This window comes from Megalops cyprinoides, chromosome 15 (assembly GCF_013368585.1).
Source record: "Megalops cyprinoides isolate fMegCyp1 chromosome 15, fMegCyp1.pri, whole genome shotgun sequence".
NCBI classification, from domain to species: Eukaryota; Metazoa; Chordata; class Actinopteri; order Elopiformes; family Megalopidae; genus Megalops; species Megalops cyprinoides.
The window spans coordinates 476,450-499,362 of NC_050597.1; the positions used below are offsets into that span (position 1 = coordinate 476,450).

At 43.1% G+C, this 22,913-nt stretch overlaps 1 protein-coding gene across 3 annotated transcripts in view; it reads right to left on the reverse strand.

The window, feature by feature from the left end:
* The window catches only part of LOC118789792 (muscarinic acetylcholine receptor M3-like), a 106,845-nt gene that overhangs the window by 64,840 nt on the left and 19,092 nt on the right, over positions 1-22,913 (reverse strand). Inside the window, exon 1 of one of the 3 annotated variants that reach the window (XM_036546431.1) lies at positions 14,809-14,861. The exons of the other annotated variants lie outside the window; for them this stretch is intronic. The gene's annotated coding sequence lies outside the window, so the exon portion shown is untranslated. Of the gene's footprint in view, positions 1-14,808; positions 14,862-22,913 lie in introns of those variants that run through there. 3 annotated transcript variants of the gene reach the window in all.

A 22,913-nucleotide genomic window follows, 5' to 3' on the forward strand; every position in this document is an offset into this window, starting at 1 on the left:
ACGCACACGCACGCGCACGCGCACACGCACGCGCACACGCACACACACACATGCACACACACACACACACACACACACACACACACGCACGCACACACACACATGCACACACACACACACACACACACACACACACACACACACACACACACACGCACGCGCACACTCGCTCCCACGCACGCACACTTTAAACTGTATTGTTTCCTAGTATTTAAATTGTGTTGTTTAGCTGGTAAATTATGTTTAAAAATGAAGCCCACACAGTCACAGCTCACATACCTCACATTAAAATGGCCATATAGCACAAACAGATTGAGCAGGTGGAAAATAAATAAATAAAGCTGAGTGTTTGTTTTAATAAGCTGCTGTGCTTTATGCACCCACTGGACCTGGCCTGCCTGTACGGCATCGCACTGAAGGGAATTCACTTCAGACGCAGACCTGAGGTCACCGCACCTCCGGGAAATCAGCAGCACACAGGTAGCAAGTTCTGATACAATCACTCCGGGTAAATGAAACCTGGCAGAAGGCACCTGTGTAACCGGAACACCTGCATATCCGCACCTGCGGGGAGCACCGTTACACACAGAGATAATGCAAACCCACCATTCCTATTACATCAGACATATCAACGGAAGCTCGTCCGTCCCTCCCCCGGGTGAGATCACACAGCTTCCCTGCATGAGTGTGGAATATCACAGAATGGGCCGTCGTAAAGCAGTCATAAAAACTGAAGATAAATCAGAAAAAGGAGGCTGCTGCACACTGCTTTTGAAGAAAACGGAGATGGATTTATGAATATTTCATTTAGCAGGCATTTGTTACTGCAAAGGTGGAGGGCTGGCACACAAAGATGAATTTAGGCTGCTGACATGACCAGATGGGACTCAACATAAAATTCCATAAAATTACATTAGATAAAATTCAATGGGTGGAAATATGAGCAAATTAATATCATAGTGCAGCAGATGATCCTGTATGGTGCCCACGATGGATGTAAAGTGTTGACAGTGACACTGGCATGCTGCTCCTGGCACAGAGCAGGGCCACTGTGCTGATTGACAGGAGGCCGTTAGAGGAGCGTGCGACGGGTTTTTCTGACAAGCCAGGATATCCGTTTCTCCTCCAGTTTCTTATCATGTGGGACTCGGGCAAACAATTATTTCAGATGAGAAATTTAAATGAGCCCATACTGAAACATCTCTACATCGCACAGAGGTGCTGCTCGGGCTGGTCTGACTGTTGTCCTACAGAAGAAACGTCCTGCAGAGAGAGGCGGTGTTCGTGGGGACGTATGAAACACGCGTGACTTCAGGGCTGAGACAGACGTGTCCATCCTCCTCGCTCCAAGCCCAGTGGGACTGCAGATAATGGCCAGCTGTTAGAGAGACATCCTCTGAGAAATGCTGATAAATTTACATCCATTTTCAGTAACTACATTATCCTGGTGAGGGTCGGGGCATGGTGTGCTGAGCCGAGATGACACAGGGTGTACAGACATACACACACACACACACAAACACAGACACACACACACACACACACACACACCAATTTACAGACTGAGAGACAGACACTGGAAGAACATGTGAAATCCACATGAGGACTAAACTCAAACCCTGAATCCTGGAGCTGTGAGTCAGGAGCACCACCCTCAGATTCACCATGCCAAACACATTCATTTCACCCAGTACTGCTGTACAACTGAACCCGAGCCTGTGACTACCATGCAGGCCTAAAGAACGGCATGGAACTCAGGGTGGCAAACAATATCAAACATCGGCTTTGCTTGGTATCACGTAAGACAGCCACTGAGGGAACTCCTGTCATAGATAATGACACATATGGATGTGCACATGCATTTACATTTGCAACTACAGAAAGTATGGAAAACAATTACCAAGAAACTAAATCTATAAACTCTATAATCTGGGTTTAGGAATTTCCAGCACGGATGCGCTTCTCAGTATTCAGGAAGAGCTTACAGAATTAATTATTCCAGGCTTTGCTTGGAAATCACTGAGTCAGTAACAAATAATCAAGTCTAAAAGGTTGAAACATTTGCATTTTTCCCAACCAACAGCACAAGAAAGAGGATTTAGGTTATTTATGCATACCATGATATGTCAGAGGCTCTTCTGTTCTCATGCAATCCCTCACTAATGCATACAGCTCCGCTGCCAGCGCTCCTGCTCAGGCCTATTCAGGGATTTCTCTGCTCTGTCTGAACTTCTCCTGCCTCCCACGGGACCTCAAATACCACTAATGCTAAAATTCCAATATTAATATCAGCCACAACTGCGTTTGCTATCAAGTATGTACAAAAAATCTCACAAAAAAGAAACAAACAGTCTTACCATATGAGGTTCATACAAGTATGACTGCACAGCTAGAAGCTCAACAGAAACATATTTACATTTCCCACAGCTGTATATAGTTTCATACAGGGTATCCCAAATTTAGCAAACATCATTTCAACAAGTTAATATTAAAAATCTGGGATATATATTTTATAAAAATAGTCAAACCTGATGACCAGCACTGACTGGGTGAAACAGGCAAAAAACTCTGCTGTCCCTAATATTACCTACAGATACAATTACACTTTAGTTACATTTACACCATCTAGCATGTGTGTAAATGTAACTTCATGAATATGTTTATGTATAGTAAACATTTCTCTATATTTACCTTGCCTGACCTCACCTTCTTCAGGTTTTGCTCTAAGAAATGGTTCTAAAACTTAAGCACACATTTTATGAATGAAAGATTGGGCGATGAACTGCAGGCTCATTAAGTTCTCACTAAGGTCCTCATCTGACAGCACTTTCATTCCAACTTCACTTTAAAGTGATCTGCATCCTCCAGTACATTTAACTTCTGCAAAGAGTCAAGTACATTTGTTTATTCAGTTTACTGCTGAAGAACATACCAAGCAGGATTCCAATGCCAGAAGACATGCTACCCTGCAGCTCTGCTCTGAAGGCTGGAGCGGAGTAGAACTGGACACTGGGCTTGGTCAGAACTTCAGTGGGAGCCTCTGAACAAAACAGCACACCAACACTCCAGTGTGGTGATGGGGACACTGAGCTGAGACAGAAGCCACATTTCAGAGACATTAAAACAACATCCTGCCTCATGGTCATCATCAGTCACGTTATCGCAAAGAGGGCTTCCTCAGTGTCCAGGCTAAATTACACATGATAGTTTCAGTCTGGCCATCTAATAAACCTCCAGTTTATCTGACTCCATAATCCCCCCCCCCCCCCCCTCTCCACCACAGTGGAGAGTGTGCAGTGAGGGTTCTTGAGTAAAATGGCTGCCATACTTCACTTGTTGGGTGCTACACCTTGGTGGGGGGGTTGAGGTAAGCTGACCCCCGCATCTGCCTCAAAGACTTAAGTGCCTTGAGATCCGTGAGATATATGGGCTACAGAGAGGCAACTCATTCATTCACACTGGTTTCAGTGAGCATGAACCTGTGCTCTGTCACAAGAAAATGCAGGCGAGAAGCAGAATGTAAAACTCAGAACAAGCCTGTTCTTCAGAGACTAAACCACTTTCACGGCTCTGGCCACCAAAAGACTTTTCTGCTGATGAGGAGTAACCCTGTGCTCACACCGGCAGCCACTTTGCCGCTGTATGTTGCCAAGTCGCCTAGCTGTCGCTTGCAGCCAGCTTGTGGGCGTTGCTAACGTAGTTTTGAGGAAGTGGGCTACAAATGTATTGACAGGAGATGCATCAATTTTCTAAAAAAAAAAATGTACATACTAATAAATATTAAAAATATATTTATTATATATTATTTATATGGTATGTTTACATCGTCTTTGCTATATTCATCGTGGAGTTGTATGTTTGTGTTTTCTTAAAGGCAGGGCTATTAATGTATCGCCCAATATATGCGTGAACCCACAAATCAGGTACATTCCCGCTGAAAAATATGTTTTGTAGGGAATTTATTTTCCTATAAATAGTGTGATCTTGCTACAAACACTACAGTTTCACCATGGACCGCAAAGTAGCATTCACAATCGCCACTATCCATGCGTGGAAGAGGAACACATCTGCCCTCTGATTGGCCGTCGCTCGACTCTGTCACTGCTCATTTGCATAAAGTTGAACTTTGCTCAACTTCTTTTGTCGCCAAGTCGTGGCGATGTTGTCGCCAGGCGACTCACCGCGCCCTGTCGCTCAGTTTCGCCCAGTGGCCATTGGACAGGAATGACTTCCAGCCGCTTTGTCGCTTGTTGTCGCTGCCAGTGTGAGCGCAGGGTAAGACTTTAACAAGAATCATCTGAAGAGATTTAGAGGAAAAAATGTCCAAGCACCATGGCACACTGACTATGGAGAAGTTCAAAGCGAAAAGGTAAGATGGAAAAGAAGCAAAAATAAACAGTGGTAGTGAGGAGATCCGAAACCACCTCAGCTGATCTTATGCTGACTGAAAAATGGCCTGCATACTGCGAACAGCTAAAGATGGGCAGTAAGACCGATCTCTGGCTTTTATTTCATTTCCTAGAATACAGTTACCCATGGTGACACAGAGCAGCTGCCTGGGGCAGCCGCTCCGATCATGCATATTCACTGCTGCCCGTCCTTCTCATAACTCATGCCCTTTTCTTTCCGAGTGTCATATTTTCCCATAAAGCTAACAGTTCTGGGCTTTATAAAGCACTGACCTACGTGGTTGACCCTTTGGCTACAGCAGTTCTTGACTTCTGCCCACAGAGACACATTTCACACAGCTGTATAAAGCTCCATCTCTGGGGGTCTGTTAACCCTGCCCTCTCTCCTCACTCAGCACTTCATTTTATTATTAAGGGTCAACAACACTGCCACAGCAATTGCAGGGATGATGTTTTCACACAAATTTTTAATAATCTTTTCACATTACTGCGATGTTAGTTCGATCAGCTACATGGTTCTTGTGGAAATGAAGCACAGGTTTCTGTAACAGTGACACTAACATAGACACTGACTCTCAGTCACTACAGTCATTTTCCTTGATTACATCAATCTGTAGCCCATGTAACACAAGCAGTGGCATCACTACAGATCACAGGCCCTGAAAGAGGGAGGTTAGTAGTTTAATTCTGATGAGAAGCTGTAGAGTAGACATCAGGTTAGGAAAAAACATTGTAGATTATCGTTGAATACAACTAATACATAAACAAACATTGTATGGAGAATGCAATATGTGAGAGAATGGGAGATGTTTTTCCACAGCCAGCGAGCTGAACGAAGGCCAGTAATGAGGGTTGATGTGTATGCTGACTGTACGCACTACTGAGCATGCCAATAAGACTGGAGGCTGGCAGTGACAAGCTGACCTATAACTTACTCTTTAACGCCTTTCAGACAGCCGAAGTGAAGGGCTGTCAGGGAAAGTGATTTTAGGAAGAAAAAAACAAAAAATAAACTCCATCTTTAACACTCACCTGTACCCTAATGGACAAATGCAAGAGGAGGGGGCAAAATGTTTGCAACATCTGGAACATAACCTTCTGATGTACCGACTCTTAAAAAAGGAAGATGACTGGCCTATGTCCTGTTTGTGCTACCTGAATGCATGATTAATTTGATTCATGATAATTACATGCAATATTTCCTCATGTCCAATGCTAACATAAATGAGTTCCGAAGCCTGATCCCTCACCATCACACCTCCCTGCCACTGATGTGAAAACGGATTACAGCTATGGAACCGCTCCTCATCCACTAATTCCAGTGTACACACATACATCAGGTCTAACTTACAGCGTGCTGGTGACTTAATTTACGAAATGCTTCCACAGGTCAACCCACAAATGTGATACAAAATTAACATAATGCTTGTCCATGTACTCATAAAGCAGGAAATAGTGGAGCTCTCAAAGCCTTCAGTCTAAAGACTCACTGTCTCAATCATGTCAGCTTCATAATAAGAAATACATTGAACTTGTAAGCATTAAGACACCATCACAATAAATGACCATGACACAGTGTGTAACCATAGCTGCCATTAGTAAAATACACTCGCAGTTTATACAATGTGGTGCAGCTAATAAATCTCAGACACTGATGCCCTCACTGTCAGCTGCTTCGTATCATTAACTGCAATACTGTTAGCGATGTATGTCAGCAATGTATGTCAGATGTATGACTTTCAAAGAATTATGGTGCATGTACATAGCTTCATGCATGACACCCTGGGTGGGGATCACCCTGTCCAGCTGAATGCTATCCAATGCCCTTCTCCAAGGTGGTTAAGCTTCAGTTTTATGTTATTAATTTCCACAGTTGGATATTTATATATTTATAAGCAAAGCAGGTTACTCAAGAGTACAAGAGCAGTGCCTGAACTGAACCTGCAAGCTTCAAGATCAAATTTAGGACCTCTACAGCACATCAGATTGCCACTTCAGGGATACTGGAGGAGGAAGCTTTACAGGAAGTGTGATTGGAGGAGGAAGTTTTAAAAATAGTTTGATTGAAGGAGGAAGTTTTTGAGGATGCCTGATTAGAGGACAAAGTACGAGGAAACATCAGTGTTGTGAGAGGAACATCTAGTAAAACAAGATTCTCACGCTGCATTATCACATTGCTGAGCCCCCTCTGGCTCGACGATGAGGTATCAGTACATAAAGAGGCCCTATGACCTTCTGGAAGGAATACACTGCCACGATCATTCATAGAACAAAGCACTTATAGACATATGGCTAACAGCATCATTATCAGGCTGCCGTTTGCTGTCTGAAGTAAGCCAGTAGAATATGGGGTAGACCAGTATTGTCTACTGATTATTATACTGACTGGAGAGAAGTCATACAATAAATAGTTTTTTCCTTAGTTTTAAACACAAAAAAAATTAACAAAAAAAAATAGTCTCCCAAGTGCAAGTAGCTATCCAGTGTCCTACAGCCTTCTCTTACCAGATGGCTAAAGAGTTGGATTATGTTAGTTTTAATATGGAAAAATAAGTTTGCTGTTAAAAGTGGCGCATATGTGCCAGTAGAAGGCACTAGACATTATCAGTCTCCAGTGATAGAGACAAAGTGCTTTAGATGAGTAATCTTTGTGTGAGTTGTTAAACCAATGTCTGAAGTCCCAGAGGTAATTAAAGATCCCACAGTAACCCCTGGTTAGGGGATGGTTTTCACCCCAGGGCGCTTCTCTCTCAGCCCAGCTGTGAATACACAGCGCCTTTCCTGCAGCCTCCAACCTCAGCCACACTCAGCCCTGCCTAAAGGAAGCCCATTCATAACACTGCTAGCTTTCAGAAGCGGCCAGATTTACTGTGTGAGGAAATGTGAATGACACAAAATAAAAAATTCTGAATATATTCATTTAAAAATGGTAACAAAAGGTATGGGTTACTGTTGTCTGTCATTTCATCAGTGCTATTTGCTGCTTAATATTGCTGTTTATTGATATTGTAAAATGTGTGTATGCTTATTCCAAGTGAGTGAGTCAGACACAATTATTCTGTCCCGTGGAGCCATCATACAACTGACAACAGGGTCAAAGGCTTGGACAGAAATGAACTGCATCCAAACTGCACTAATAACGATGGCTGTGCTCTCTCTCACTCAGGCATACAATTACATTATAAACTGTACTCAGTTCATACAGAATCAGCATGTTTACCCACTAGTTCCCGCTCAGCTAAGCGTTCATGCATATGCCAATGCTTGGAGAGCAGATACTGTGCTGGAGCCAAAACCAAGATTCTATGCATAATCCCAGTACTTTAAGATATGGATTTAAGGACAAGGATTTCCTGAGGTTTTTCAGGCTATCCTAGAATCCTGGGTTTCTGTTACATTGTTCTTACACAGCATACTTTGTGAGATGTATTGCTTTGAGTCGTTTATAATTAGTTATGTACCAGAAGCTGTGAACTAAAGATTTCTTCTTAGAAGTAAAAATTTGTGAAATCTATATATATCCCACAATGCAAAGCAAACACTGCCACAACTGGCGAGATGCTAATGTTAGCAGCAGCTTGCTGAACTGAATAAACTGAAATACTGATTTAAATGAGCACAAAGGAAAAATTGAGTGTATAAAAAATCCATTAGCCCTAAACCAGCTGAAAAGACAAGTGAGCAAGGTAATCAGCCCATTTAACAGCATCAGCTTCTAACAGCTCACACAGAGTTACACTGATGCAGCTCCAATTTTCATTCAGGATATTGAAGAGATCGAAGATGATATTGACTAACACAGGTACATGTTTGACTGGGACATGTTACAGGTACATGTTTTATGGAGGTATGAACATGTAACTGCATTAAGGGCTTTCTGTTTTCCAAACATTCTACAAACCATGCAATAGTTAAGCTTATCACCACTTTCCCCTTTACGTCACATGTATAAATGAGAATGTGTGTGTGTGTGTGTGCGTCTGTGTGCGTGCGGTGTGCGTGCGGTGTGCGTGCGGTGTGCGTGCGGTGTGCGTGCGGTGTGCGTGCGTGTGTATGTCTGGGGGGGGGGGCATCATGATTTACAGTGTTACAGTATCTTTACAGTGCAAACTTGAATTGTTAAGCTTGGCTGTAATTCAGATCAAGCTAACACTAAAGTAGATTACAAACTCTGTTCTACGACAATATTTGTACCTATAACATGTGACTTGATTTATTTTCTGTCAGAACAGTTAGCAGGTTCTGAAGCTTATTCTGCCTGGAAAGTCCCTTTAAAGAGAAGAACACAGAGTGGTCGATATGCTGATAGGTTAAAACGATGAGGAGGAATTTATTCATTATTGCACATATTTTACACATTTAAATGCCAAGACTAATGTTATTTCAACATGGTACTAAAATGTCACATTCAGCACAGATTCATCAAGTGGAGAAATATTTAAAAAGCCTTAAGCAAACAATATGGATTTAGAGTTTCAGTCATGACAGGAGCCATGAGTCCAAACTAAGACGGCTGTTCTCACAGAGCACACTTTCATACCAGCCCTGACCTGTTCCCTGTGGCTGTGACGTCAGTGACACGGTGACATGGAGGAATGGACCGTCACCGTGCAGGATGCCAGGGAGTGCCGGGAGAGACGCAAGAGCCCCATCTTTGCATTAAATCAGTGTTGCAGAATGCAAGTCAGTGTTATGTTCAGACAATGTTATGAAAAGCAAATTTAACCCCCTGCAGCGAAGGGCAAGAGCAGTCACCCCACCCGGCCTCAAACCCGGGTCTACGGTGTACCAAGCTGCAGCTTTGACCGCGATGCCAAACAGCCAGGCTCGTTGGTATGGCAGTCAGGGCGCATACTCAACCGTAGTGACAGCACTCTGTCACACCCCCAAAAAACACAAATGTGCACAATGATCACATGCAACTTTGCTGTTGTGCAATAAACTTTGATTCACACATAACTGGTAACCAAGCTAAAACTAAACCAGACACAGCTTGCAACCAAATCCACCCACTTAAAGTAATGTTTTTTCCACCATGTAGCAAAACCTGTTATGCAACTGCCACAGTTACAAATGGCTGTTTGGAGTTAGGTCATTTACTTCAATCTGAAAACAATCATTTTCAAACAAGAAAATTACAATAATAATAAACATCGGTTGAATTGATTTTGTCGGCTGTGTAGAATCCCTGCCCACAGTGGGGTTTACTATGCTTTGGGGTTGTTTTTCATCTCCAGCCTTGTTCAGACACAGAGAGTAATGAACTACAGCGTGTACCAAGACACTTTGGCCCAAAACCTGGTTCCTTCAGCCAAGAAACTGACACTAGTCTGAGACTGAACATCCCATCATGAGGAGGATCTGAAGTATTAATCCAAGCCGAGACAGAAATGGTTAAGAGCACAAAATAAAAGTTCTAAACTATCGTTTTAACCACTAAATCTCAATTCTGACAAACATTGATGGTTTGAACTCAAAGCAGTTCAAAAATGAAAACATATGTACAGAAACCTAAAGCAATTCTGCTGAGAAGAATGGACAGAAATCCCCCCTTAGAAGGACAGGACAAAATTCAACATCCCAATCGTTTTCCCCCACAAGACTTTATACACCAACTCTGACCATGACAACTACGTTTAGCCATGGTTACCAAAATCCCTGCAGTAGCTTACATAAAGAAGACAACACAATTATTTTAGCATCAGTGCTCTCAAATACCAAACACTTTACTCTTAAAATGTCAAATGATTTGCACTGGCTCAGTACCACCGCCTCCCCACTGAAAAGGATTGAGTAAAAGAAAGTATCACACTGTAACACAGCCAGAGCATATACACTATATGGCCAAAAGTATGTGGACACCCCTCCTAATTATTGAGTTCAGGTGTTTCAGCCACACCGACTGTTAACAGGTGCATAAAATCAAGCACATAGCCATGCAATCTCCATAGACAAACCTTGGAAGTAGAATGGGTCGTACTGGAGAGCTCAGTGACTTTAAACGTGGCACTGTCATAGGATGCCATCTTTGCCACAAGTCAGTTCACGAAATTTCTGCCCTGCTAGATCTGCCCCGGTCACCTGTAAGTGCTATCATTGTCAAGTGGATGCGTGTAGGAGCAACAACAGCTCAGCCACAAAGCGGTAGACCACGCAAACTTACAGAGCAGGGCCGTACAGTGCTGAAGTGTGTAGAACGTAAAAACTGCCTATTCTCTGTTGAATCACTCACTACAGAGTTCCAGACTGTCTCTGACTGCAACATCAGCACAAGAACTGTGCGTCGGGAGCCTCGTGAAATGGGTTTCCATGGCCTCTGGAGCACTGGAAACGCGTTCTCTGGAGTGATGAATCACACTTCACTCTCTGGCAGTCTGATGGACGAATCTGGGTTTGGCAGATGCCAGGAGAGTGCTACCTATCGGAATGCACAGTGCCTACTGTAAAATTTTTGGTGGGGGAGGAATAATGGTCTGGAACTGTTTTTCAGGGTTTGGGCTAGGCCCCTTAGTTCCAGTGAAGGGTAACATTAATGCTACAGCATACAAAGACATTTTAGACAATTGTATGCTTCCAACTTAAACACATGGTTTGACGAGTTTGGTGTGGAGGAACTCCAGTGGCCTGCACAGAGCCCTGACCTCAACCCCACTGAACACCTTTGGGATGAATTAGAACACTGATTGGGAGCCAGGCCTTCTTGTCCAACATCAGTGCCTGATCTCACAAATGCTCTTTTGGCTGAATGGGCACAATTTCCCACAGACACATTCCAAAATCTTGTGGAAAGCCTTCCCAGAAGAGTGGAGGCTGTTATAGCAGCAAAGGGGGGGCAACTCCATATTAATGCCCATGGTTTTGGAATGGGATGTCCAATAAGCTCTTATAGGTGAGATGGCACTTGCCATGCACTACCATGCATCAGTGAACAGGTACGCGTGCATCTTATGTCGGGTTCAGACTACACGATTTTTTTTGTCTTTCACGACGGTCACTGTGTCAGACTAGGCATTCATAATTCCATAAAATCGAGCCTCGTTTTGGTCGGGAGACTGGCAACACTACAAGTTTGACCCCGACCAACCATCGTTCACGTCCTTGTGTGTCGTCGGGGAGGTGGGTCAAAAAAGTGTCAATCATGGCGTGTGTTGTTGCTGCCGAGTTCACGCATTAATGTTACACCGGAGAATTTGCTATCAGCTCCTAAATCGCAGATACAGAATGTGCCTCGTTGTCTCTAGTACACGATTTCTACAAGTAGTGTAAATGCACTTTAAGTAACAAATATGATAATAATACTGATTACTGTTATTACTGTAACGCCACGCAACTGGCAGTTACTGTAACACTTTATGTGTAACCACAATTAAAATAATATCACCGCCGTTTAACAATAATATACTGTTACTATTCCTAATTTCCATGTTTGCAGAGAGCACTCTGTCATCCCATTGGTCAACTTCAGAACACGTCGTGGGAGATTCTCAAAAAATTCTGACATGCTAGACTTTTCGTCGGGGTGTCATGGGGCGTCCCAGACGCCACATCGATGTTCGTCGATTATGTCACATTACAAGGCCCGTTCGTCGTTCGGCGTCGTTCTCAATGTTCACAATCGGGCCCGATGCTGGAAATTTGTCGGCTAAAACAAAATCGTGTAGTCTGAGTCCGGCATTATTTAACACGGTCACACCTGAACATCATGTAAGGATTCTGGACAGTTATAAGGACACCTGAATATCATAATTAACAAAACAAAAACAAAATACATGGTGCCAGAACTAGAAGCAGGAAAACTTCATGCTGCGTCAGCATGCCGTCACACTAAAGAATAGTTGACTGGGCGAGTTTCCCAGACCCAGATTAAGCCTGCTCCTGGTCTACATATAATTTTCAAAGGAGATGTTCATTCAAAGTGATTTTCAGTGCAGGAATAGGCTTAAACCGCATCTGCAAAACTGGCCCAGTATATATTTGTGCAGTGGCTCAAGAAGATACAGACTAGAAAATAATATACATAATTGGTAAACTTTTATGTAGCAACTAATGCCTAAGCACATATAGAAACCAAATAGTTATAAACACATGGTTATTTCCTTTATTCCCCTGAAGGATATGTATTTTGCTCTTTGAGATAAAGTGTGAGTCTTCAGCAATCTGCCCAGTGGTGAGTACATGCTGAGTGAGGTAACTCAATGTGGGTGACGTATCACAGCATGTATCAGTGTGCTGAAAAGCCTCCGTCTTGTGTGGCTTCTGCCAGCATTAACCAAGTTAATGAACATTAAAGTAGTTTTTGTTAATGAATATAAATATATTTAAGAATATGTTCCTGTCATGGTCTCCGGCAACAGCATTAGCCTCAGCATAGTGAGCCTTCCTGGCGCTCGGTCCTGCGACAGAGGAGCTGAAGTCAGCAGGGAGCACTGTATTTAACACCCAACATACACACATCCCCTACATCCTGCTTCCTCCCTACTGCTGATCACCATGGAGTTCACCACAGCCTGCTAACCGGCAGCCCCTCCTATTACAACATAGCTGATATCTTACATCAAATCCATGTAAATTAGTGTCCGTGGCCATTACTGAAAGCACTGTAAAGTATTGAAAACTGACATCTCTCAGATAGACACACAGATACACTGTGCACCCTGCAGGTCTGGAGGAGAGGAGTTTGTAGTCCCTCATCTGTCAGTTCAAAACCCATACCATGTGATGCCAGGCAATCTCCCTCTGAAAGGGATTTACCAAATCCAAAGGGAGATAACCCACCGCCTCCACAGCAAGGTGTTCAACTGGCCTATGTTCCCCTTCATGTGAGGGCCAGGATTTCTGATCCCTCCTGCGCACTATCACTGACCTGTGAAAATGGCTACCTATGACCTTGAAACATTGAAAGGACAAAGGTGCACAGAGATCGAGAGGGGAAAACGTCTGGACAAGAAAACAGAGTGACCTCCAGCATGCAGTGCCAAGCAGGACACTCATGCCGTATCCGAGGTGACAGAGCATGCATTGTCATTCAAGGCATTTGCCCCAAACTTCAGCACCTCAGACCTGCCTGGCTTATTGTGCCTGCCCATGCATACCAGGGGATAATTTGCTTTTAAATCATGGTAGACTGCTGGCAGAAAGGCAATGGTTCATTATGCCCATTATAAGCGTACTGACAGCCTCTGTGTGGAGGGGAAATTAATGGAAAGTCCATTGTAGCCAGATTCAATATTGCTTGAAAAATTCACAAATCACTTGATCATTAAAAAACATGCACAACATCGATATATGACCCTAGCATGAGATAAAGCATGGTGGTGGCCATTATCCATGCAATGCCGTTTTGCCCGTTTGCATTTTGCAGGTTGTCAGGTCTGTCTGATTGTGGTCATAACTGAAAAATCATCTAAAAGGTCAGTATTTTGTGATGTCCAACCAAAATACATGTATTACATATCCTAGAGTTCTCAACCAAACCTCAGCAGAGGAAATCTGCTGAAAAGCTGTTTTCACACTTGATACACACGGCTTGTTGTAATCCATGCAAGAACCCTACAATGGGATCCTTACCAGCACACAGAGTTAACAGCACTGAAAATGTCTTGCCTTGAAGTTATTTTTTTTTCTGAGACAAACAAAAAAGTTCAATTGGACTCTGAAATGCAAAGATCATGAAAGGAACAAGTGAAACTCACCCTGAGAGCTGGGCAAAAGGAGAGGATGTTAAAAAATAGACATATTCTAATGATGATGGCTGAAGTATTCTGTTTTCCAGAGAAATAGCAAGGGGCGGCAGAAGTCATTAAAGTACAGAGAGAGGAAATGACTCTGACCACTTCCCTGCTAAATAGATATTTATGAATCAATTACATTTGGTTATACTACAATATTTAATAAGTAAATAATCAAAGTAAGAAAACAAGATCAAAGAGTCAAACAAAGTCAGCTTCCTCAGTATATTTTTCAAAACTTTAGAAACGGAAGGTCGAGATGATTTAACAGCTCCCCCCTCTCTCTGCTCTGTATTGGGGAACTGAGCCAATCCGAATGATGCCTACTGTCCGATCATGGTCACACACCACTTTAATGGACTGCTATGGAAATGTACAGCCTTACCTGTATGAAAGCGTTCTCTACGATTTCATCAAAAAAACAACCCTGGATGTCGCAATCAAAACTTTCCTCATAATTTTGAATGCACTTGCTAGCCTACCAGCCAGAAGACTGGACTGGACCAAAACAATACTCTGTGTAAAACAGATACTATCTTTATACATGTAATGACAGGATCTTTAAACTAAGTAATGAGCTGGATGCCAGCCTTGCGTGCCATAACATTTTTACAAAACGTTTACCATCAAAATGAATCCACCTGACCAGTAAAACTACACTCTGCTCTCACCTGGGCTTTGGTCATTCACTCGAGCTGCAATATTGCTCAGGTTCAAGTCATCCTCCTAGATTCAGCACAATGTGTATGTCCTGCTCTTTCTACACAATCACAAGATTTTGTCTGGACTTTATAGAGAAATCTCTACGGGCTCCAACAGAGGAAATGCATTTTTTGTCTTCAAATGAGGTCAAAGCAGCACTTGACCAGAGGCAAACTACCAGAAGATGTCTAAACAAGATAGCGGAGCACTGGAAAGTTTGCACCAATAATCTGTAAGTCTTTGAATGTTGTGCAGCCTTTGCCTGCTATTTCTATATGGGAGGGACTGGAATATTAGTCTGTGTCTTATTAAATGATTTAGGCAAAGTCCTTGAAAAAAAGTGCAAAAAGGTAAAAAGAATTAGCATTAGCATACTAATTCACTGAACACAAACACAATGGAGAAAAAGAAAATGGAGAAATTTCTTGGTAGAGCAGGGCTTAAAGGTTCAGCGCTGTTAGACGAGGGTCTGAGGCATCAGCTCAAAGCTAGAGGAGAAGAAGAGGGAAGCAGGATGTCACATTGCCAGTGAACTCAGCGTAAAAATAAGTTCGACTGGCAGACCACAGAATGTGAATACAGATTACAGAATACAGTTACGTAAAGGAAAGTTTCAATTTATCTAGGCTAACAGCTTGAAAAGTTGATTGTAATACCTGTCTTTCAAACTGCAGTTAAACTCCTACATTATTGTTCATAGACACTTTTAAGTCTTGCCAGCTTTTTACATTGCTGGGATAATCTCCTGATCATTATCACTTTTAAAGTGCAGGATAATAGAAATCCTGTAAAATGTGTTTGGCGGTACTTACACACTGTTCTTGTCAGGTCTCATAATCTGAGCCAAAATGGGTATGTTTGTCAAGGTGCAAGTAACCTGGGACTGCTATTGATATCTATACAGACAGCATGAAAATAATAAACTTCTCATTCCAGTTTTTCATGAAAGGTTTGCTTAGTTTCATAAGGGCAGCTGTCTGTAGCCACACCCTCTCCCGCACAGTTACATGGCAGCTCTCTGTAGCCACGCCCTCTCCCGCAGTGTTACAAGGTAGCTCTCTGTGGATACGCCCTCTCCCGCACAGTTACAGGGCAGCTCTCTGTAGATACGCCCTCTCCCGCAGTTATAGGGCAGCCCAATTTAGGCAGTATTAACTGCTTGCTGCTGAGAAGGGTTGAGTTTGAGAGACACAATCAGAGACACACAGGTTAATGACAGCTGATTTTTGAGGTACAAATACAAATAGGCTGTTACAGCGAAATAAAAAAAAAAAAAAAAAAAAAAGTTATTCTGTCAAAAATACGCTTAGGGAAAGATCAATTGACATTTAACTTTAAACTTGAATAAACTTTTTTTTTTTTTTTTTTTAATTCAGTGCCAACTGATTAACACGATTACTCTTAATTACCATTAATTTTAAGTACTTTATGTCTATAAAGAAATCAGATACCATGAAAATTGTGACAGTAATTGAAACTAAACAGCCTAGCAGCCAGGTTTTGTAAGGAGTGCACCGAGTTACTCTGCATATAATGCAGGTTAGAAAGTGGAAAGAAAAGCATCCCTTTAATTTCCCATGTGCTCTGCTACGTTACACCATGGGCAGAAGATGAAAAGTAATTTTGATGGAATGACTCTCAAAGCTGTGCTGAAGAGCTGAGATTTGGTGGTCTGGAAAGCACTATGCTGCTATGTGCTCGGCTCTGTGGAGCTGGATATGCCGTGGGTGTTTGCCACAGCAGAAATAAGTTGGCGGAAAAAAACCCAAATGTATGTTTTGTAAGGGCCAGACGGGGAGAGAATATCCTAAAAGCCACAGCAGAGCACACACAGGGTCCCCCGCACGCCCAGGCTGAACAAAACACCAAATATGAAAGGCTGCTCCACTCCAGCCCTTGCAATAGGTGTACAGGAGATGGGTTCTGTTCTGTGATTGGCAGCAGTGTAGCGAGGCGGTGGCCCCACCGGAACCTCTGACCTGGGGGGCAGCAGACACATCCCTGTGAAGCACACGACCACATGCCAATTAATTTCCATAAAAGCCACAGGGATGGAAGAGAAGAGACTTCACACGTTATTAATGGATAAAAACTCCCCTGTCTGTGGCTGTACAGAGCAACGGCACACAGAACAGCTGGAAGCATCCTCAGGAGAACAGTGGCTCACTCTGCTGCAGGGGCCAGGGCCGTAACAGAATCAAGCTTGAAATTTGATTTGTTTTTAACAGCATTAGATGACTTTCTTTCTCTCCTCTGTACTGAGGAAATGTGGCATGAGGTAAAGACAGCCATGCAGGCATATGACGCATTTTTCATATCTAGGTTCTGAAGATCATTAGACATGAAAAACCCACAGTAATCCAATCAGCTCCTCTCCGCGGGGTGCATCTTCTGAGGTTCAGGACCGGAAAGCCACGCAAGATCTGGGATTCCTGCTGGTATTACCAGGTGGTATTACTCACATAACAGTTCTTAAATCCTGTACCAGGCAACTCCCAGGACTGCACCACTACCCAGCACCAGCCTGCACAGCCTCAACACACCCCACACTGCCTCCAACCACACAGCCACCTCAACACACCCCACACTGCCTCCCCCACACAGCCACAGAACAGCCTCAACACACCCCACACTGCCTCCCCCACACGGCCACAGAACAGCCTCAACACACCCCACACTGCCTCCAACCACACAGCCACAGAACAGCCTCAACACACCCCACACTGCCTCCCCCACACAGCCACAGAACAGCCTCAACACACCCCACACTGCCTCCACCACACAGCCACAGAACAGCCTCAACACACCCCACACTGCCTCCAACCACACAGCCACAGAACAGCCTAAACACACCCCACACTGCCTCCACCACAAAGCCACAGAACAGCCTCAACACACCCCACACTGCCTCCACCACACGTCCACAGAACAGCCTCAACACACCCCACACTGCCTCCCCCACACGGCCACAGAACCGCCTCAACACACCCCACACTGCCTCCAACCACACAGCCACAGAACAGCCTCAACACACCCCACACTGCCTCCCCCACACAGCCAAAGAACAGCCTCAACACACCCCACACTGCCTCCCCCACACAGCCACAGAACAGCCTCAACACACCCCACACTGCCTCTGTGCCATATGAAGTCAGCGGACAGACTGACACAGCAGCATGGTATAGCAGTACCTGCCTGCTGGTGCTTGTGTTTAACCCACTGCACTGCACACACACCCCCCCCCAAACTGCATCGCGCACACACACCCCCAAACTGCACCGCATGCATATCCAACTGCAAATGAAATCTCACCTGACAAACTACAATGAAATGATATGAAGGCAGTCACACATTAATAACACAGATCAGAGAAGCTTCTTGTTTTTATCACAAAAATATTTCTAGGTGTCCAACTATGTACCATTCCAAGACCAACAGTAGGAAAATGGACATGTTTGACCTTGTAAGGAAAGAGTCAAAAATGCTGCATCTGTTCATGGAATGAGGACATTTCACATTCTTTAGAAAATGGAAACATCAGATGATTAATCTAATTACAATGAGTAAAGAGCCTTAATACAGACACACTGAGGAGGCCCATTTGAAGTGCTAATGACTCCCAGAGACAGAAAGACCTGTCAAACACTTAATTCCTTTAATCACTCCCATCTCAGGCTGTGCACAATCCCCCAAAATTATTTAGCCACTTTATTGGTCATTTAATGGTCTTTTAACCTCAGGTTTCAGGCTGATTGTGACCGTTGCCATCCCTCCCAATGGCACTGCAGGCCTCCTCAGCAGTGATTGGACAGGAAGGCCTCCTCAAGCGCACGGTGGGTGGAGCCATCACATGCCATCCATCACTCATTGATCTGAATGAGTCATTTTTCTGTTTTACCTCAAAGCACCCCTTGAAAAAGAATATCCCTGAGGTTCATGAATAAAATTAAATGCTAAAACATTATGGAGGTTTGAGGTCCCATGTACTGCTTACCAAACTGTCCCTGATCTTTGGAGTTTGGAAACCTTTCAGGAGCCCTTCAGCAGAGCGAGTGTACCTACACTTCCTTTGCACTTCTGTGTCCAAGCATCCACTAAAGTCTGTTTCTCCAGCACAGTAAGGAGTGGACACACCTGTGTTGGAGGCTTCACACAAGTGTGTGTCAGCAACGTACAGTGTACTTAAATAAAATGGAAGAAAGCAAAGAAAGCAAAAGGTTGAAGTTGCCATTAACTATTTAGCAAACTTGACTAGTCCCAATCCAATTATATATAAACATACTGTGATATAATCAGAAATGTAATTACAGGAACATCTTCATAAACACCACTTTTCCGAGAGGAAAAATGCAGTCCAGACACAAAGCAATTTGTGTTTGAGTGGGTTTCATTAAGGGAGTCATTAAACGCCGGAATCTCAGATTGCCAATGAAAGTAGAAGCCAAGAAATTCTAACAAGTTGAGGAGCTACAAAAACAGAAACATTCACTTATAGTTCAAAAGATGACAGTGAACAATATCATGCCTTTTAAAACATTCTTAGTATTTCTGTTTTTTTCTTCAAGAACAGAAAAATATTAGGTGAGGAGGTTATTCTCAGTTGTCAGAAAACTCATGCTATGAAAGAAGCCTCACACAGCAGAATAAACTGTTTGGTAAAGCTTGTCTCTCAGTGAACACACCGTCACAATAATATTTGTCCTGAGCCCACAAGATCACAGCCAAATCACAGGGTATCATAGCGCTCTTAATTTCCCATAATTCCAAGACCCTTTTTTCCCCCATTAACTTCCCTGGTACAATAGCACTTTAATAACAAAAGTGGAAGAAATTTTGTAATGGAATAAACTCAGATAAATCCTTTCACAGTGAAACAGAAAGAGTGGCTCCTGAGTGGCTCAGTGGTTAAAGCACCTGAACGCAGGCTGAACTCCACCCCAACGGTACCATTTGCTGAAAACGAGCAGGAACCCACTGCACTTGGCTCTGTTCCACCGGGGAGGGGGGTGGGGAGGTGGGCCAAGGTTTCCAAGTCTCAGCACTTTCAGGCACCCTGTGATTCAGGCAGCAGCATATCGCTTGCATGATGTCAGAGGAGATGCATGTCCTCCAATGAGCACCTGCCCCACTGCAGTGCGCTGTGTGTGATTGTACGGCAGCAGAGCGTTCAGCACTCAGCACTGCTGAGTGACTGCAGAGGTTACCACTGCGGGACGAGTCCAGTGCACAACCAGCCGGTGGTGTAGTGGTGTAGTGACCTAGACCTAAGATGGTGGCGCGTACGGACGCAGCGGCTCAAGGCTCTCTACTTTCCCACAATTTCGTTGCACCCCCACCGTGCAATGACAATAAAGTCTATTCTATTCTATTCTAAGGAGCAGAACTCGTAACCGAAAGGTTGCTGGTTCAATTCCCCACAGGGGCACTGCTGCTGTACCCTTGAGCAAGGTACTTAACCCACAACTGCCTCAGTAAATATCCAGCTGTATAAATGGATAACATTGTCAAAACTTGTAATTGATGTAAGTCACTCTGGATAAGTGTGTCTGCTAAATGCCAATAATGTAATGTAACAACCGAAATACAGTTTCCTATAACCAATTATGAGGACTGCACCCAGAAAAGCATCTCTGAGGTTCAGATATTCATAACCTATTTCATTAGTATGACATTATTCTTTGTCACTCAAATGTGCTTATTACTGAATTTCCATGCCTTTTTCCCCTTTATGAAAGCCAGTTCCGAGGTCAGATGATGCTCCGATACACTGGCATGCCAATGGTGCACTACAGTGGGGTAGTCAAACACATGGCCATCAAACATGGGCCACAGGGCTCAGTCTGTGTTCAAAGCCACTCAGGACTCATACATTACAGATTATTGTGGTAAATTATATTTCCGAACATTTTTGAGAGTTGGTGCACCTTACTGGGAAATGTGGTTCAATAGTCAAAGTCCAAAACACAGAATGATAAAACAGACTGGTGTGGAACCTGGCATGATTTCAGCACGATCTCGGGAAAGGGGGCTATTTCCACAGCTTTCACTGGATTACTTCAAAGATCAGACCACTACAATGTGTATATTATACCCAGCGCCCCTAGAAAACAACATTCTTCATCCATTTCCTTACAATCCCAGAATCAAAGGCCTTGCACCCTGAAATTTGGCACACTAGACTTTGTAGTGAGAATTAGGAGAGATACAGCCGGGGGATTAAAAGGACCCATTTTCTGAAAGTGAAAATTTGAAGACTGAGTTGGTATAGCAGACAGCCGCAGAGCAACCTCAAGAGGTGACCGTAAAAATTCTATCAAAATTCATGAATGTTATTGTTGATGTTCGTGGTGTTCTTTGAAGGTGAGAAATCACATTTTCAGACAGCACATCCAATTTTACTTGATAAAGGTCTCCGTTTCCTACATAAAGTTACTGTTTATTAATACCGAAGCCTTAGCCTTGACAGTATGTAGATGCATTATCTCTCCGAATTTAAATTTGACTTCCTCTCTTCCATTGTCCAACTGTTAATTGGAATACAGTACATGTACTGACTTCATAATTCAAAAGAACATTGGAAAACGTGTTTCAAGCTATCAAAGTACACCTAATGTACCATGTTTTTTTCCCCAATTGTTATAAAATTGTATTGATTCCCAAACTGGTAGTTAATAAAAAATTCATGAATGAGCCTATTAATGAAAGCCTATTAGACACTTTTTTGCAAGATTGCATTCTGTTCAAAATGCAATAATATCACACAGAAATGCATGGTGCTTCAGATATGATAGAGTCATGCAACAGTTCAAATGAACACACTGACACACATTTTTACACATTGTTACATACACCAGGACATTCTACTAAGGCAAATAATGTTAGGTGCCTTGGCCAATGAAACAGTGGTGGCTGGGAATCAAACCAACAACCTTTTTGGTATGATCCACGCTGTTTAAAGCTGTGCCACACAGCTGCCCACATTTCCTACATTTGGAGTGCAACCTGCTTGATGCTGGTGTCACTCTGGCTGACTGAAACCACTAACGGGACACTCTTCACACTCATGTACTGCTACACAACCAAACAGCACAACAGCACCGCCCAACAGACTTACTTAATCCCGATAATAAATGGCTTCTTACCATGATTACCGTAAATAGAATAATTAAATTAGAATGTCCCTTTAGTGACCACATCCACAACTATCACCTTCAAGAGGTATAGCGTAAGATTTTATTTCACAGCAAAGACCTCAGTTCAGGTACTGTTTTCTTTTGCCTAATGTCACTAGTGCTGGGCAACATTTGCTGGAAGACCAGGCATGTTCTCTTCCCTATTCTTTGGCTCTGTGATATGAGCTAATGTTTTCACACCCTGAGCTGTCCTTAACCAGCCAACTGAATGTAAAATCATGTAGGTTAGGTACACTGAAACTCAAACATCACTGCTTTGCATACTGCCATTAACTAATCAATTAATCCTTTATTACGCAGTTGAAGAACTAGGTAATTCATCTTTTCAATTATGTATGAGAAAAAGAGTTACCCAGTGGACAAAAACACAAAGCTGCAGAGACACGAGTTCCCAGAAGCAGCTCCTGCGGCAGAACACACAGTCACACACTGAACGCTCCACGCCCCACAAGCTGCATTTACTGGACTTGACCACGTCCTCATACGATGTGCACACTGCGCATTTTATTCAAACATTCCTCTCAAATTAACACTTTTACTCTGTCCAACAATGAACAATGTAAAAAAAAATGCTTTTTTCTAATGTAATGTCTAAAAGGCAGCTATGTCTTTGCTCACTTGAATTGCATGAAAACGTGTGGTAACAGGCAGTTATTGTCAGTATCAGTGACTGCCAAGTGAGAGTGAAGGAAAAATAAAATCTCCCGGACTTAAATATATTAAAGGCAAATAGCTTGGCTATAAATATTTGTTTGCAAATATTTAATGATTTTTCCTTTTGTTAGTCGGTTTAACATTGTGCTGCATGCGGACTGTGAGCCTCATGCATTTCAATGAAGGTTGTCCTGGTGAATTGATTACATATTTATCTGATTTACATC